Source organism: Pseudophryne corroboree, chromosome 7 (genome assembly GCF_028390025.1).
Source record: "Pseudophryne corroboree isolate aPseCor3 chromosome 7, aPseCor3.hap2, whole genome shotgun sequence".
Lineage (NCBI taxonomy): Eukaryota > Metazoa > Chordata > Amphibia > Anura > Myobatrachidae > Pseudophryne > Pseudophryne corroboree.
This window is the reverse complement of record NC_086450.1, coordinates 184,702,276-184,719,387: the sequence shown is the minus strand read 5'-3', so window position 1 is coordinate 184,719,387 and position 17,112 is coordinate 184,702,276. Positions and strand designations below refer to the sequence as shown.

Below are 17,112 nucleotides of genomic sequence, written 5' to 3'. Positions count from 1 at the left end.
ATATATATCACTACTGCAGGTATATATAATATAATGACGGACCTGCTGGACACTGTCAGCAGACTCCTAAACTACTAGTATGAAGAAGATAGAAAAAAAAAACCCACCACAGGTAGGTATACAATTATGGACGAGCACTGACGACACAGAGGTAGCTACAGCCGTGGACTACCGTACTGCGTCTGCTAGTATAGAGATGATAATGATATAAAAAATATATATATATCACTACTGCAGGTATATATAATATAATGACGGACCTGCTGGACACTGTCAGCAGACTCCTAAACTACTAGTATGAAGAAGATAGAAAAAAAAACCGCACCACAGGTAGGTATACAATTATGGATGAGCACTGACGACACAGAGGTAGCTACAGCCGTGGACTACCGTACTGCGTCTGCTAGTATAGAGATGATAATGATATAAAATATATATATATATCACTACTGCAGGTATATATAATATAATGACGGACCTGCTGGACACTGTCAGCAGACTCCTAAACTACTAGTATGAAGAAGATAGAAAAAAAAACCCCACCACAGGTAGGTATACAATTATGGACGAGCACTGACGACACAGAGGTAGCCACAGCCGTGGACTACCGTACTGCGTCTGCTAGTATAGAGATGATAATGATATAAAAAATATATATATATCACTACTGCAGGTATATATAATATAATGACGGACCTGCTGGACACTGTCAGCAGACTCCTAAACTACTAGTATGAAGAAGATAGAAAAAAAAACCCCACCACAGGTAGGTATACAATTATGGACGAGCACTGACGACACAGAGGTAGCTACAGCCGTGGACTACCGTACTGCGTCTGCTAGTATAGAGATGATAATGATATAAAAAATATATATATATCACTACTGCAGGTATATATAATATAATGACGGACCTGCTGGACACTGTCAGCAGACTCCTAAACTACTAGTATGAAGAAGATAGAAAAAAAAACCCCACCACAGGTAGGTATACAATTATGGACGAGCACTGACGACACAGAGGTAGCCACAGCCGTGAACTACCGTACTGCGTCTGCTAATATAGAGATGATAAAGATGATAGAGATGAACAAAAAAAATATAACACTACTGCAGGTAAATATTTATATAATATAATGAATGACGGACCTGCTGGACACTGTCAGCAGAATGCGTTTATAGAATAAAAAAAAAAAACACCACAGGAGTGTTTAACTTTTTCAGGCAGACAATATACTGGTGGTCACTGGTCAGTCACACTGGCAGCAAAAGTGTGCACTGTACTCCTGCTATAACTGCACCCCAGTCTCCCCCACAATTCAGCTGTGTGAGCAGTGAGCACTCAGCACAGTCAGATATACATAGATGATATTATCATGCAGCACACTGAGGCTGAGCACAGATATGGTATGTGACTGTGTATCGTTTTTTTTCAGGCAGAGAACGGATTATATTAAATAATAAAGTGGTCAGTCACTAGTAACTAACTATCAGCAAAACTCTGCACTCTGAGTACTCCTAATGCTCCCCAAAATTACTAAGTAATCAACTCAAGTGTCTCTATCTATTCTAACGGAGAGGACGCCAGCCACGTCCTCTCCCTATCAATCTCAATGCACGTGTGAAAATGGCGGCGACGCGCGGCTCCTTATATAGAATCCGAGTCTCGCGATAGAATACGAGCCTCGCGAGAATCCGACAGCGGGATGATGACGTTCGGGCGCGCTCGGGTTAGCCGAGCAAGGCGGGAAGATCCGAGTCTGCCTCGGACCCGTGTAAAAAGGCTGAAGTTCGGGGGGGTTCGGATTCCGAGGAACCGAACCCGCTCATCTCTAGTATTTACCCTGCACAGAAACAAAATAACCCACCCAAATCTAACTCTCTCTGCAAATGTTATATCTGCCCCCCCTGCAGTGCACATGGTTTTGCCCAACTGCTAACAAAATTCCTGCTGCCATCAACTTGGAATTACCCCCCATGTGCACTGCAGGTGTGGCAGATATAACATGTGCAGAGAGAGTTAGATTTGGGTGGGTTATTTTGTTTCTGTGTAGGGTAAATACTGGCTGCTTTATTTTTACACTGCAATTTAGATTTCAGGTTGAACACACCCCACCCAAATCTAACTTTCTCTGCACATGTTATATCTGCCCCCTCTGCAGTGCACATGGTTTTTCCCAACTGCTAACAATTTTTTTGCTACGATCAACTCTGAATTAGGCCCAAAAGCTCCCACGTAGATGGGGGGCACCAGAATTTTTTTGCCCATGGGCACCAAATTAGTTAGAGCTCGCTGTATGTACGAGGGGTATGCAATAAGTTTCTGGATGTGCAGTGCATAGGTAGAGTAGACACAATCTGACTGGTTGTGAACTGTGATCTCTGACTACAATTTTTGTGAAATGTCAAGGCACTGAACTGTATAACAACAGAGGCCCTTTAGAGCCATGATCTTCTATGACTACAAGAGCAGTCTGCAGCAGCAGGAGTGTTTTGACCGACTACGAGCTATTTTTAGGGAGGTTTGCAGAATTTCTGTGTGTGTCCCCAGAAGATGAGGAGCACTGTGGCCAGCCTGTGGGGGTTATTCAGAGATTAACGCAGATTGCTGCATACGCAGCACAGGGCAAGGCCACCCAACATGTGTGAGGCCTCCTTCCGATGCATCCGCAATTAGATTGTGGACGCATCCTGAGGTACTAAGGTTAACTCATGGCAGGCAGCCAGCTGACATTTTTTTTCGGAACAGCAAGCAGCCGCCCCGAAAACTGTCCTGGCCCACACCCATTTTCCAGGTGCCGCCCCCGCAACACCATAGCTCTGCCCCCACAATGGCCACAGCTGTCAATCACATTGCCACTGCATCCCTCAGGGTTGTGGCCGCAATGTGTAAGGTCGTGCACAACGGCCGGTGCGCATGCGCAGACCACCTGGATCCGGCCACTGCATCCCAGTCTGTGTCCTCTATCACCAAGGACGTTGCTGCCATGTGGGCCATAGTTTGGGTGGACACCAGGATAACTATGGCCCAGTTAGGGAAGGAGATAGGCATCTCATCTGGATCCATCCACTTGATACTCCATTAAAAGCTTGGCCTGAGCAAGGTTTCTGCAAGCTGACCTGAGAGCTGAAGGAGGCTTGGGTGACTTGATGAAGCAACATGCTGGCCAGGTTTGAGGGCAGTCTCTCAAATTCTGTCTGGGAAATAATCAGTGGCAATGAATCCTGGATCTACAGAGACCAAACAACAGTCGTCCAAGAGGACCCCAGTTGGAGGTGCGCCGCCACAGAAGTGATTTAACCCATTTTGGCAATAACTCTGCATCAGTCACTTATATGCATTTTACTGTAAACTGCCCACTGATAGATATATGACCTGGTAGAAATTGGAAGGCTGTATTTAATGTTCTCATTAGAACTTGTTAGGCTAGTTCTTGATGGACCGTAACTAGGGTGGTGCTGTCGGTGCTTCGCATGCAGTGCATATGCAGTGCATATGCCCTGTAGGGCGAAGAAACCAGCAGGTGGCACTCGCCGATAGCTGCAGTGTATACACACTGTAATGTATGTAGCAGTGTGCCCCCGGCTCCTGCTCTGCCATGCACACATGGTTACATATATTACAGAGGGCATAGGTGAAGCTGACAACCCATATGCTCTATGCCTCCCAGCTCCCCCAGCTACGGCTGCAGCGTCTCCTCACTGCTGACTGCCTGTGGTTGACACTGGGTGTCACTGTGCGCTGTTGGCTTTTTTCCAATTGCCTGGAAGGTTACTTACGGGGTGAGGGAGGGGAGGAGACTGCTTCCTGTGAAGAGAGGAGAGCCACTCCGTGGCTGCCGTGCTGGGAGTGCTTTTTCCGGAGATGCAGGACTTGGAACTGTGGTGTCCACGGGTAAGAGACAAGTAACTGCTGGAGATTATTTATTGTACTGTGGGGTGGGGGAAGATGGGATAGAGTGCCCTGTGATTCGCTACCACATGGTCCAGAGGCAACCAGTTTGAGACTAGTTGCTGGGTATGGATATTTTGGGGGTTTGTTTGTTTTCTTTGTGATCCTGCATTGCCTCTATATTGTCTTGTACACTTTTTTTCCTACTTTGGGACACAGTCTGCAGTGTTCTGTGCAGGTAGTTTCTTGTCTTCAATGGAGTAGTCCTTGCAGTTTTGCAGCTCACTATGAGCTTGAAAACCTCTGTGACATCGCACTGTGTCCCAGTCACCACCACCTATGAGATGCTGAGAACATTGTCCCTTTCCTTGTGGGATCTCTTGCCCTTGCTCCCCTGTGCTATCTTCGCTGTTAGGTGCCTGTTGTTACCTTTTCCCCCTTTGTTCTGTTTTATCCTTATTGCTGGTGTCCTCCATTGCTGCTCCCCTTTCTATTTTTTGCACCGTGGCTGCTGCCCTTATAATGGACACCACTGTGTAGTGTAATGTGACTAATGGACTCTACTGTACAGAGCCAGATTTAGACCTCATAAGGCCCTAGGCAACATACCGGTTTGGGGCCCCCTCCCTCCATTTCCATAGTACTATATTTTCATGCCCCTTACACATTATGCACCACACCATAATGCCCCTTACACATTATGCACCACATCATAATGCCCCTTACACGTTATGCACCATACCATAATGACCTTTACACATTATGCCACACACCATAATTCCCCTTACACATTATGCACCACACCGTAATTCACCTTCACTGTGTATCCTGTGAGCCGGAGCTGGAGACGGGAGTTCTGCAGCCAATCAGCAAGAGGGTGGGTGAGGCATTTGAATGCAGCAGTTAATCAATCAGAAGGAAGGCGGGATATGGTGTGTGCTGGCCGCTGCTGGGCCCAGTGAGCTCACAGTAGTTAGTGCTGCTGCTCCGATCAGTGTCAGTGGTGCACGAGGCGCGTCACCCACTGGGAGTCGGATCATACCACCTGTATTACTGCGCATGCTTCTGCACCATCTTTATGGTTTGGATCAGGGCCGGACCCCTTTGGGCCCTAGTTGTGTGCCTTGGTTGCCTAGTGGTAAATCCGGCTCTGCTAATATATGGTGTAATGTGAATTGTTAGTATTTTGTGACCACTCTCCTTCCCATTAAGCAATGCCCCTATATTTGTGACACGCACCTTCGCCGCGCACTGTCTCTATTTTGCATATGGAGGGATGGGGGCACCAATTCTCTTTCTGGCACAGAGTACCCAAATGCCTAATTACGGCTTTGAGTTCTTGAAAACCCATCAGAATATCACTACTTCTGCTCCAAAAATGTAGTGTCTGAGACAAATAACTGAGATAAAAACAAACATAAACTGATGTTGAGGAAATAGGAATACAATGGGTGGTATTCAATTCTTTTCACCCCCTTCCACACCCGTTCTGTTTCTGCTGACAGGTGTGGTATCATCATTTCAGCTCACTACCCCCGGGGTAGCGAGGCGCCCTAACCTTTTACGCAACTAAACCTGATTAGTATGGGTGCTATATGTGCGATAATGGGGGTCCCTTTAGAAAGGAGAGTTGGCGTGATATATCATTTGAATACCGCCCAATGAATGAAAAGACACAAAACAGAAATCAGCAGGAAAGTAAAAACTAAAATTCCTAGCAAAGTAGCAAACAGAAAATGCAAGTCAGTATAAAGGCAAAGTAGGAATTTTAGGAAAGGAGGGAGCAGCCTGTGCTGCCAGGGAGACTGAAGCTGAATGTCCTTGGAATTGACTGTGTTTTCATCGTGTTGACATTACCCTTCTACCAAAGGCAGCTATAGATCCTTAAAATGCAAATATTTTCAGGAGGGAGATGAGGTGAGGAAAAGGGGAGCGGGGAAATGAATACGGATCGACTGTGATGATGAGTTGTGTTTAGAAAGGGCATGTTCTCTCGGCTGGGATTCTACAGGCAGAAAAGGGAAGAAGGTGACGGTCCTATAATAGGAGAAATGCCACACTGGGGCTGTGACAAGAATGACAGGAAATCTTAATACTGGGGCACCTTTCATTAGGCAATTTCACTTGTCCTTATGACATTGTATGACAAGTGGAGAGTAAACATGCTGACATTCATCTGTGCACATACTGAGCTAATAATATTCAGCTTTCAACCAATAGTTTGGAGGTACACAACCTAATGCTGTCTCACTGTTCTGAGACTACAAGTCTCACCTTACCCATAAAAATATTGGAGCTGAAGTTGCTTTTAGCAGGTATAAATGAAGTGTGGCTCTGTTGTGTAATTATAAATTCTAGTTATCCTGCGAAACACAGAGTGGTCAGAAGCAGCTGGTATACAGTGGCATGCAATGTACCTCCATGCATTGGAGGTCTGGACAGGGTGCATGGCTGGCTGTGGCACACTGGGACCTGCATATGGATGATATGCACATCAGTGATGTGCGGTGAGGTCATAGGCTGGGGATTCACTGAGTATATATATATAGACCCGATGACGCTACTTCCTGTGTTCGGGCAACGGAGAAACCGGAAGTGCGGGACATGGGAGGTCTGAAGCACCGCGAGGCGTACAGCTGAGAGTCATGGAAGGGGGGTAAGTGGCACTAATTATCACATGTATTTATATCTGTACCATTGCACCATTTCACTGTCTGAGGAAGGGGATACGTCCCCGAAACGTAACACGCATTAAAGCAACATCCACACGTGGATGTTTTTTTCACTATTTGTGCAAGTCTTTGAGTGCCGCCTTTAAAACAACCTGTATACATATGTGGGCATGCCCCACAGGGAGGGCACCTGAGCAAGCAGTGTACAGCAGGAGTGCCGGAGCCGAGCAGTTGTATATATATATATATATATATATATATATAAATATATATATATCAGTGCTATACCCAGCCCAGCGGCCCCCTGTCTCACCTGGGTGTCCGGGACTCTGCCGCTACTGCTGCTGGCTGGGGGGGAGGGAGAGGGAAGTGCGCTGTCCACCGCCGCATGCACCACTGCCTTTAGGACCACTGCTTCCACCCGCCAGTCACCGCCGGGTCCCGCCGCTTCCGCCCTCCGGTCACTGCAGGGTCCCGCCGCTTTCGCCCACCAGTCACTGCCGGGTCCCGCTGCTTCCGCCCGCTGCATATAGGGGTGATTGAATAGCGGATCCAGCACTCGATCCGTTGTCCAATCACAGCTGCCTTGCTGACATTGGCATGGTGTCCCTGTCAACGAGGCAGTTATAGAAGTGCTGCATACTCCATAGTTTTTAATGGGCTTTTACAGCCCAAGTGCTTGGCCCCTGCCCCCCGCTCAATCCCGTTCTAATTGCCAACGGGAGGCACTGCTATCGGTGCCTTCCAAACAAATTTAAAGTACTAGATGATTACCATAATATAAAGATGATACTTATAACACAAAATATATGTCATAAGTATCTTCTTTGTATTATTTTAATCATTAATGACAGGGGAGGCAGTGTCTCCCCTGACTGCACATCCCTGATGCACCTTTAGTTCCATGCATGCAATGGCGGTACAATTGCAGGAGTGTAAAGGGGGGTACTCACGAAGCGATATTCTAAGCAATCTAACTAGATTGCTTAGAATATCGGCATGATCGCTCCGTGTGTAGCCCCCTCGGCGATAGCGATGCGCGGCCCCGCACATCGCTAACGCTGCTGCTAGATTGGCCTGCATGCAGGCCAATCTAGCGGGTCGCTCACTTCACCCGCTGGGTGAAATGAGCGGCCCCCCCGTCTCCCCCCGCACGCTCAGCACAGATCGCGCTGTGCTGAGCGGCAGGAGAGATGTCTGCTGAGCGGTTCGCTCAGCACACATCTCTCCTGCATCGGCCCGTGGGTACTGGGCTTTAGTGTTAACGTTTGCAGAGCATTACAGTATAATTGAAACAATGTAAAAACAGTAATCTTGACTAACTGATAAGGACAGAAGCTCAGCTTTTCAAACTGAATTGGTACATGTCAGCAGGAATCTCCAGATCACAAGTAAATAGGTTAGAAACAATATACAGTTATTTGTTTTTACCCCAAGACAACAGAAATGATTCACAACAAATGGCAGGCATGCCCACAGAGACATTGCTTCTATCACTGAGGATAGCAGGTGATGCTGACCCAAAAATACCTGAGGAATTCAATATGGAGCAGATTAATAAATGGGCAAATAGCACTGTTGCTGGCATACATATATAATGGCAAAGAGAACAAAATAATATCATTTAAAAAAAAATATGTATTCATAGAATAGAGCTTTATTTATTATATTATTTTATATAATAAAATCTATTTTTATATTATATATCTTTTACTGGATTAGTTTCATTGAAATACCAAATATGACCTTTCCGTTCCACCTCACTTGAAAGCGTTAGCCACATCTACAGAGAATGGCCCAGCAAAGCTGTAAGGTACCTCTTACGACTCCGGACCAGTATCACTGAGGTAACGTTGAGTCAGTCGTTTCCTAACCAATATTTTCTTAAATTGCATTGATAACTAGAATAAAAAACATCAGTTCCACCAGGGTTCCAATGATAAATAGATCCCCATATCTTTAATAACGATACAGTTACAGAGTCACACTATAATCTATAACTTGCCACAGGATGAGGCCATAGAGTCTTGAAATTATTTCCTCTATATAGTGCTAGCTATTAAATGTATCAACTTTAAGCTATTAAACGTATCAACTTTAAATGACTTTTGTTATTTTTATTTACAGAAGTACCCTGCTCTCTTAACTATACAGTGAATCATTCAAGCATTCAATGCACTAAGGTCCCTCATGCTTTACTAAGTCATTGATTTTCCATAATGCTTGTGCAGATGATTTCCATAGACCTACAGCACAGAAAAATGATGTATACTGAATGCAAGGAACACTGAGATGCAGCTTCTGCCTAGATATGCAGAACAAGTACTTCCAGCCTTGATACTGTTTCCAGTCCGATGTGACCACTGATGAGACAGGTGACAGTAGGGTAATGATGTACAGACGGACACTGTGGGGAGGAAGCCCAATATGTCCCAGCACTGTCACTGGCTGTCATGCTGCCCATTACCCTTGGAGGCTCCTCACTGGTGGCCACTGCTGTGTCAGGATATAAGCTGGGCTCCCGCAGGGGACACAGCTGCTGCTGTGTAATGCCTGTACCTGACTAATCAGAGAGATAACCCCACAGAGCATTGCTCTTGTCAGCACTCCAGCTATCATATTACTTCTTAAAGATGCAGGTAGATTGTGCAGCCAAAAAGACAGAGGGTCAGTAAATGGAAAGGCAGCGAATGGGTCACTATACGTCTACACAATCCTTTATGCTGGTAAAGTACATCGAATGACATGATTCAATTGTGGGAGCTGCAGGTCATTGTCTTTGATGTCCATAAGCCCAGGTTTATCCTCTTATCATATATGTCCTCCTGGGGCATTTGGCTAAATCACATTATTCATGTCTGTGTCCAGCTTCAACTTCTGCTTCTGTCTGTAAAATTCAACATGTGCGTCTATGCTATGTAAGGGTTTGGTATGACATCCCAGAGGTCGGGATACTGACAGTGAAGATCCCGATATCGGAGGGGGTACCTACCCTACCCCTCCGGAGGTGGTGGCTAGGGCTAACCTTCGATGGGTGGTGACTAGGGCTAACCCTTAGAGCGGGGGGTGTATAGGGCTAACCCCCTCCCCCCCAGTGCCTTACCCTAACGCCCCCTGGTACCTAATCCTAACCTCCCCCAGTACCTAACCCGAACCCTGACACTTACCTTTCAGGATGTCAGCTGTCGGTGTTCTGGTGCCAGTCACCTGAGTGGTGTCAGGATTCCGGTGCCAGTCACATGACCGCTGGCATCCAGACCGCCGGGATGTTAAACGCCTCCCCTATGTAACAACTTTCAGACAATACATATACAATACATTAATTGCACATTTTATAAACTGTGTAGTGAGACACACGCACGTGTGTGTGTAAAACAGTCAGTATATATCAGCTGTGCACAGCACAGCCTGCAGCCGCATGCAGCCCATGCCGTCATTATATGCGGCCCTCTGGTGGAAGCCCCAGACACAGCTGCTGCCCTGGTGGTGTTTGTTTTTTTTTGTTCTTAGACTCCTAAACATCTTTCTTCACAACTTTTTTTCTGCGTCTGGCACTGGGTAGGAACTTCTCAAAGGGGCAGGATTCGACAGATACATGCCTGTGACAGGCAGCCTGGCAGCTAATCAAATTAGCTACCAAGTGACTGTTCCCGACCACTACTCCAGTTCTACAGTACTATGACATATGGGGGTCAATCCAATTGGCTGCACTTTATGGCGGGCCAAATTTGCACAAAACTGCTCACCACCCCATAGAGGTCCGGGCAGTTTTGTGCGAATTGGGGCTGATTCATGGCCCAAAGGGTGCGAGATCGGGTGCTGTTGCGAAGGTAATTGGATTGACCCCACAGACTGAGCCTCAGCTTCTAGCCCAGGGAAGTATATTTCTCTAACGTCCTAAGTGGATGCTGGGGACTCCGTAAGGACCATGGGGAATAGCGGCTCCGCAGGAGACTGGGCACATCTAAAGAAAGCTTTAGGACTATCTGGTGTGCACTGGCTCCTCCCCCCATGACCCTTCTCCAAGCCTCAGTTAGATCTTTGTGCCCGAACGAGAAGGGTGCACACTAGGGGCTCTCCTGAGCTTCTTAGTGAAAGTTTTAGTTTAGGTTTGTTATTTTCAGTGAGACCTGCTGGCAACAGGCTCACTGCATCGAGGGACTAAGGGGAGAAGAAGCGAACTCACCTGCGTGCAGAGTGGATTGGGCTTCTTAGGCTACTGGACATTAGCTCCAGAGGGACGATCACAGGCCCAGCTTGGATGGGTCCCAGAGCCGCGCCGCCGGCCCCCTTACAGAGCCAGAAGGCAGAAGAGGTCCGGAAAATCGGCGGCAGAAGACGTCCTGTCTTCAACAAGGTAGCGCACAGCACTGCAGCTGTGCGCCATTGCTCTCAGCACACTTCACACTTCAGTCACTGAGGGTGCAGGGCGCTGGGGGGGGCGCCCTGAGACGCAATAAAAACACCTTGGATGGCAAAAAAATGCATCACATATAGCTCCTGGGCTATATGGATGCATTTAACCCCTGCCAGAATCCATAAAAAAGCAGGAGAAAAGTCAGCGAAAAAGGGGCAGAGCCTATCTCCTCAGCACACTGGCGCCATTTTCCCTCACAGCTCCGTTGGAGGGAAGCTCCCTGTCTCTCCCCTGCAGTCACTACACTACAGAAAGGGTTAAAAAAAAAGAGGGGGGCACTAATTAGGCGCAGTATTAACTATACAGCAGCTATAAGGGGAAAAACACTTATATAAGGTTATCCCTGTATATATATAGCGCTCTGGTGTGTGCTGGCAAACTCTCCCTCTGTCTCCCCAAAGGGCTAGTGGGGTCCTGTCCTCTATCAGAGCATTCCCTGTGTGTGTGCTGTATGTCGGTACTTTTGTGTCGACATGTATGAGGAGAAAAATGATGTGGAGACGGAGCAGATTGCCTGTAATAGTGATGTCACCCCCTAGGGGGTCGACACCTGAGTGGATGAACTGTTGGAAGGAATTACGTGACAGTGTCAGCTCTGTATAAAAGACAGTGGTTGACATGAGACAGCCGGCTACTCAGCTTGTGCCTGTCCAGACGTCTCATAGGCCGTCAGGGGCTCTAAATCGCCCGTTACCTCAGATGGCAGATATAGACGCCGACACGGATACTGACTCCAGTGTCGACGGTGAAGAGACGAATGTGACTTCCAGTAGGGCCACACGTTACATGATTGAGGCATTGAAAAATGTTTTACACATTTCTGATAATACGAGTACCACCAAAAAAAAGGGGTATTATGTTCGGTGAGGAAAAACTACCTGTAGTTTTCCTGAATCTGAGAAATTAAATGAGGTGTGTGATGATGCGTGGGTTTCCCCCGATAACAACGGATAATTTCTAAAATGTTATTGGCATTATATCCTTTCCCGCCAGAGGTTAGGGTGCGTTGGGAAACACCCCCTAGGGGGGATAAAGCGCTCACACGCTTGTAAGGGCTCTACCTTCGCCTGAGATGGCCGCCCTTAAGGATCCTGCTGATAGAAAGCAGGAGGGTATCCTAAAAGGTATTTACACACATACTGGTGTTATACTGCGACCAGCAATCGCCTCAGCCTGGATGTGCAGTGCTGGGTTGGCGTGGTCGGATTCCCTGACTGAAAATATTGATACCCTAGATAGGGACAGTATATTTTTGCCTATAGAGCATTTAAAAGATGCATTTTTATATATGCGTGATGCACAGCGGAATATTTGCCGACTGGCATCAAGTCTAAGCGCGTTGTCCATTTCTACCAGTAGAGTTTTATGGACACGTCAGTGGTCAGGTGATGCGTATTTCAAACGGCATTTGGAAGTATTGCTTTATTAAGGGAGGAGTTATTTGGGGTCGGTCTTTCAGACCTGGTGGCCACGGCAACAGCTGGGAATTCCACGTTTGTACCCCAGGTCGCCTCTCAACATGAGAAGACGCCGTATTATCAGGCGCAGTCTTTTCGTGGACAAGCGGGCAAAAGGTTCCTCATTTCTGCCCCGTGACAGAGGGAGAGGAAAAAGGCTGCAGAAATCAGCCAGTTCCCAGGAACAGAAACCCTCTCCCGCCTCTGCCAAGCCCTCAGTATACGCTGGGGCTTTACAAGCAGAATCAGGCACGGTGGGGGGCCCGTCTCAATGAATTTCAGCGCGCAGTGCGCTCACTCGCAAGTAGACCCCTGGATCCTTCAGGTGATATCTCAGGGGTACAAATTAGAATTCGAGACGTCTCCCCCTCGCCGTTTCCTAAAGTCGGCTTTACCGATGTCTCCTTCTGACAGGGAGACAGTTTTGGAAGCCATTCACAAGCTGTATTCCCAGCAGGTGATAATCAAGATACCCCTCCTGCAACAGGGAACGGGGTATTATTCCACACTGTTGTGGTACCGAAGCGGGACGGCTCGGTGAGACCGATTCTAAATCTAAAATCTTTGAACACTTACGTACAGAGGTTCAAATTCAAGATTGAGTCACTCAGAGCAGTGATTGCGAACCTGGAAGAAGGGGACTACATGATGTCTCGGGACATCAAGGATGCTTACCTTCATGTCAAAATTTACCCTTCTCACCAAGGGTACCTCAGGTTTATGGTACAGAACTGTCACTATCAGTTCAGACGCTGCCGTATGGATGGTACACGGCCCCCCGGGTCTTTACCAAGGTAATGGCCGAAATGATGATATTCCTTCGAAGGAAGTGAATTTTAGTTATCCCTTTCTTGGACAATTCCCTGATAAGGGTAAGATCCAGGGAACAGTTGGAGGTCGGTGTAGCACTATCTCAGGTAGTGTTGCGGCAGCACGATTGGATTCTCAATATTCCAAAATCGCACCTGGTTCCGACGACGTGTCTTCTGTTCCTAGGGATGATCCTGGACACAGTCCAGAAAAAGGTGTTTCTCCCGGAGGAGAAAGCCAGGGAGTTATCCGAGCTAATCAGGAACCTCCTAAAACCGAGCCAAGTCTCAGTGCATCAATGCACAAGGGTTCTGGGTAAAATGGTGGCTTCCTACGAAGCAATCCCATTCGGCAGATTCCACGCAAGAACTTTCCAGTGGGACCTGCTGGACAAATGGTCCGGATAGCATCTTCAGATGCATCAGCGGATAACCCTGTCACCAAGGACAAGGGTGTCCCTCCTGTGGTGGTTGCAGAGTGCTCATCTTCTAGAAGGCCGCAGATTAGGCATTCAGGACTGGGTCCTGGTGACCACGGATGCCAGCCTGCGAGGCTGGGGAGCAGTCACACAGGGAAGGAATATCCAGGGCTTATGGTCAAGCCTGGAGACATCACTTCACATAAATATCCTGAAGCTAAGGGACATTTACAATGCTCTAAGCTTAGCAAGACCTCTGCTTCAAGGTCAACCGGTGTTGATCCAGTCGGACAACATCACGGCAGTCACCCACGTAAACAGACAGGGTGGCACAAGAAGCAGGAGGGCAATGGCAGAAGCTGCAAGGATTCTTCGCTGGGCGGAAAATCATGTGATAGCACTGTCAGCAGTATTCATTCCGGGAGTGGACAACTGGGAAGCAGACTTCCTCAGCACGACCTCCACCTGGGAGAGTGGGGACTTCACCCAGAAGTCTTCCACATGATTAAAAACTCGACAGGTATTGCGCCAGGTCCAGGGACCCTCAGGCAATAAGCTGTAGACGCTCTGGTAACACCGTGGGTGTACCAGTCAGGGTATGTGTTCCCTCCTCTGCCTCTCATACCCAAGGTACTGAGATTGATAAGATGGAGAGGAGTAAGCACTATATTCGTGGTTCCGGATTGGCCAAGAAGGACTTGGTAACCGGAACTTCAAGAGATGCTCACGGAGGATCTGTGGCCTCTACCTCTAAGAAGGGACCTGCTCCAGCAAGGACCCTGTCTGTTCCAAGACTTACCGCGGCTGCGTTTGACGGCATGGCGGTTGAACGCCGGATCCTGAAGGAAAAAAGGCATTCCGGATGAAGTCATCCCTATCCTGGTCAAGCCAGGAAGGATGTAACCGCAAAAACATTATCACTGCAATTGGCGAAAATATGTTGCGTGGTGCGAGGCCAGTAAGGCCCGACGGAGGAAATACAACTGGGTCGATTCCTACATTTCCTGCAAACAGGAGTGTCTATGGGCCTGAAATTGGGGTCCATTAAGGTTCAAATTTCGGCCCTGTCAATTTTCTTCCAAAAAGAACTAGCTTCAGTCCCTGAAGTTCAGACGTTTGTAAAAGGGGTACTGCATATACAGCCTCCTTTTGTGCCTCCAGTGGCACTTTGGGATCTCAATGTAGTTTTGGGTTCCAAAAGTCACATTGGTTTGAACCACTTAAATCTGTGGAGTTAAAATATCTCACATGGAAAGTGGTCATGCTGTTGGCCCTGGCCTGGGCCAGGCGCGTGTCAGAATTGGCGGCTTTATCCTGAAAAAGCCCTTATCTGATTTTCCATTCGGACAGGGCGGAATTGAGGACTCGTCCTCAGTTTCTCCCCAAGGTGGTTTCAGCGTCTCACCTGAACCAACCTATTGGTGGTGCCTGCGGCTACTAGGGACTTGGAGGCCTCCAAGTTGATAGACGTTGTCAGTGCCCTGAAAATATATGTTTCCAGGACGGCTGGAGTCAGGAAATCTGACTCGCTGTTTATCCTGTGTGCACCCAACAAGCTGGGTGCTCCTGCTTCTAAGCAGACTATTGCTCGTTGGATTTGTAGTACAATTCAGCTTGCACATTCTGTGGCAGGCCTGCCACAGCCAAAAATCTGTAAATGCCCACTCCACAAGGAAGGTGGGCTCATCTTGGGCGGCTGCCCGAGGGGTCTCGGCTTTACAACTTTGCCGAGCAGCTACTTGGTCAGGAGCAAATATGTTTGTAAAATTCTACAAAATTGATATCCTGGCTGAGGAGGACCTGGAGTTCTCTCATTTGGTGCTGCATAGTCATCCGCACTCTCCCGCCCGTTTGGGAGCTTTGGTATAATCCCCATGGTCCTTACGGAGTCCCCAGCATCCACTTAGGACGTTAGAGAAAATAAGAATTTACTTACCGATAATTCTATTTCTCATAGTCCGTAGTGGATGCTGGGCGCCCATCCCAAGTGCGGATTGTCTGCAATACTTGTACATAGTTATTGTTACAAAAATCGGGTTATTATTGTTGTGAGCCATCTTTCAGAGGCTCCTCTGTTATCATGCTGTTAACTGGGTTCAGATCACAGGTTATACGGTGTGATTGGTGTGGCTGGTATGAGTCTTACCCGGGATTCAAAATCCTTCCTTATTGTGTACGCTCGTCCGGGCACAGTATCCTAACTGAGGCTTGGAGGAGGGTCATAGGGGGAGGAGCCAGTGCACACCAGATAGTCCAAAAGCTTTCTTTAGATGTGCCCAGTCTCCTGCGGAGCCGCTATTCCCCATGGTCCTTACGGAGTCCCCAGCATCCACTACGGACTATGAGAAATAGAATTATCGGTAAGTAAATTCTTATTTTTTTTTAATGGAACCCCACATAGTGTAAGTTAATTGTTTGGTTACTGTTGCATTTTAGAGCAGGACTTCACAAATTTTTCTAAATTCCAGGAGCCAGCAAAATCTAGGGGCCATGGCTACCTGGCCCTGGGATTTGTCGAGCCCTGTTTTAGAGAATTTTCTATAATGTATTTTTATTCCCATAGGTTGGGATTTAAAAACAAAATTTTGTATGCAAATAACAGAAGACCAAATTTATTACGTCTGAAGCAAAAAAACAAACAAACAACTTCCTGAATCTGGTATCCGTACTATAGATCTACACTAAAAAGGTCTACCTGCATTAGGTCGACAGGATCAAAAGGTCGTTGCTACTGGATAAAAGGAGCATGTGGAAAGCGGAATGTGTTGCTACATGGGTTAGCCAGGTGGTACATTCGGCTTTGCGACATTGCACACATTTCTGTCTCTATAGTGACGTTTTAACAATGCTAGACATTACTTGGCATTGTGGCATAGTTTCCTATGTTTCTTTAGTCTCCTCTCCAGGAGAAACCAGAGACTCTGCAAGCCACTTTGGGTGGTAACCAGACTGTCAAGTAAATCTCCCCTGCAGTGGGCATATGGGGAATGATGTGCTCTGGATCTGCAGTGGATATCTCGGATATCTGCTGTGGATCCTTTTTAAATCATATGGGGAGCCATGTGTATTGCGGTAAACCTCCGAAAAATGGCAGTTTGGATGGCATATAAAGGGGCACATGGGGATCTGATGGCATGTAATGTGCATGAGTAGGCTCTGACAAAATGGGTGTAACCCTACTGCGGTGTTGGTTGCACCCCTGACCATGCCCTATGACCACTCCCCCTGTCTGGAATTCTGAAAATGAAAAGGTGACTAGCTGAGAGTCATCAGGGCCGGACTGGCCATCTGGCACTTCTGGCAAATGCCAGAAGGGCCGATGGCCACTTGGGCCGGTCCAGCGGTCACTGAGACACGCTGCCGCTCAGTCCGGCGGCAGCATGTCTCAGCTGTCAGGAGAGGAGAGCAGAGCTCCCGCCAGCGCGGCTGTGTCTGGTGCTGCGGCG

General features: G+C 47.5%; 1 protein-coding gene across 1 annotated transcript in view; it reads right to left on the bottom strand.

Moving 5' to 3' along the window:
- The window catches only part of ASIC4 (acid sensing ion channel subunit family member 4), a 702,581-nt gene that overhangs the window by 394,350 nt on the left and 291,119 nt on the right, over positions 1–17,112 (bottom strand). The window lies entirely within an intron of this gene.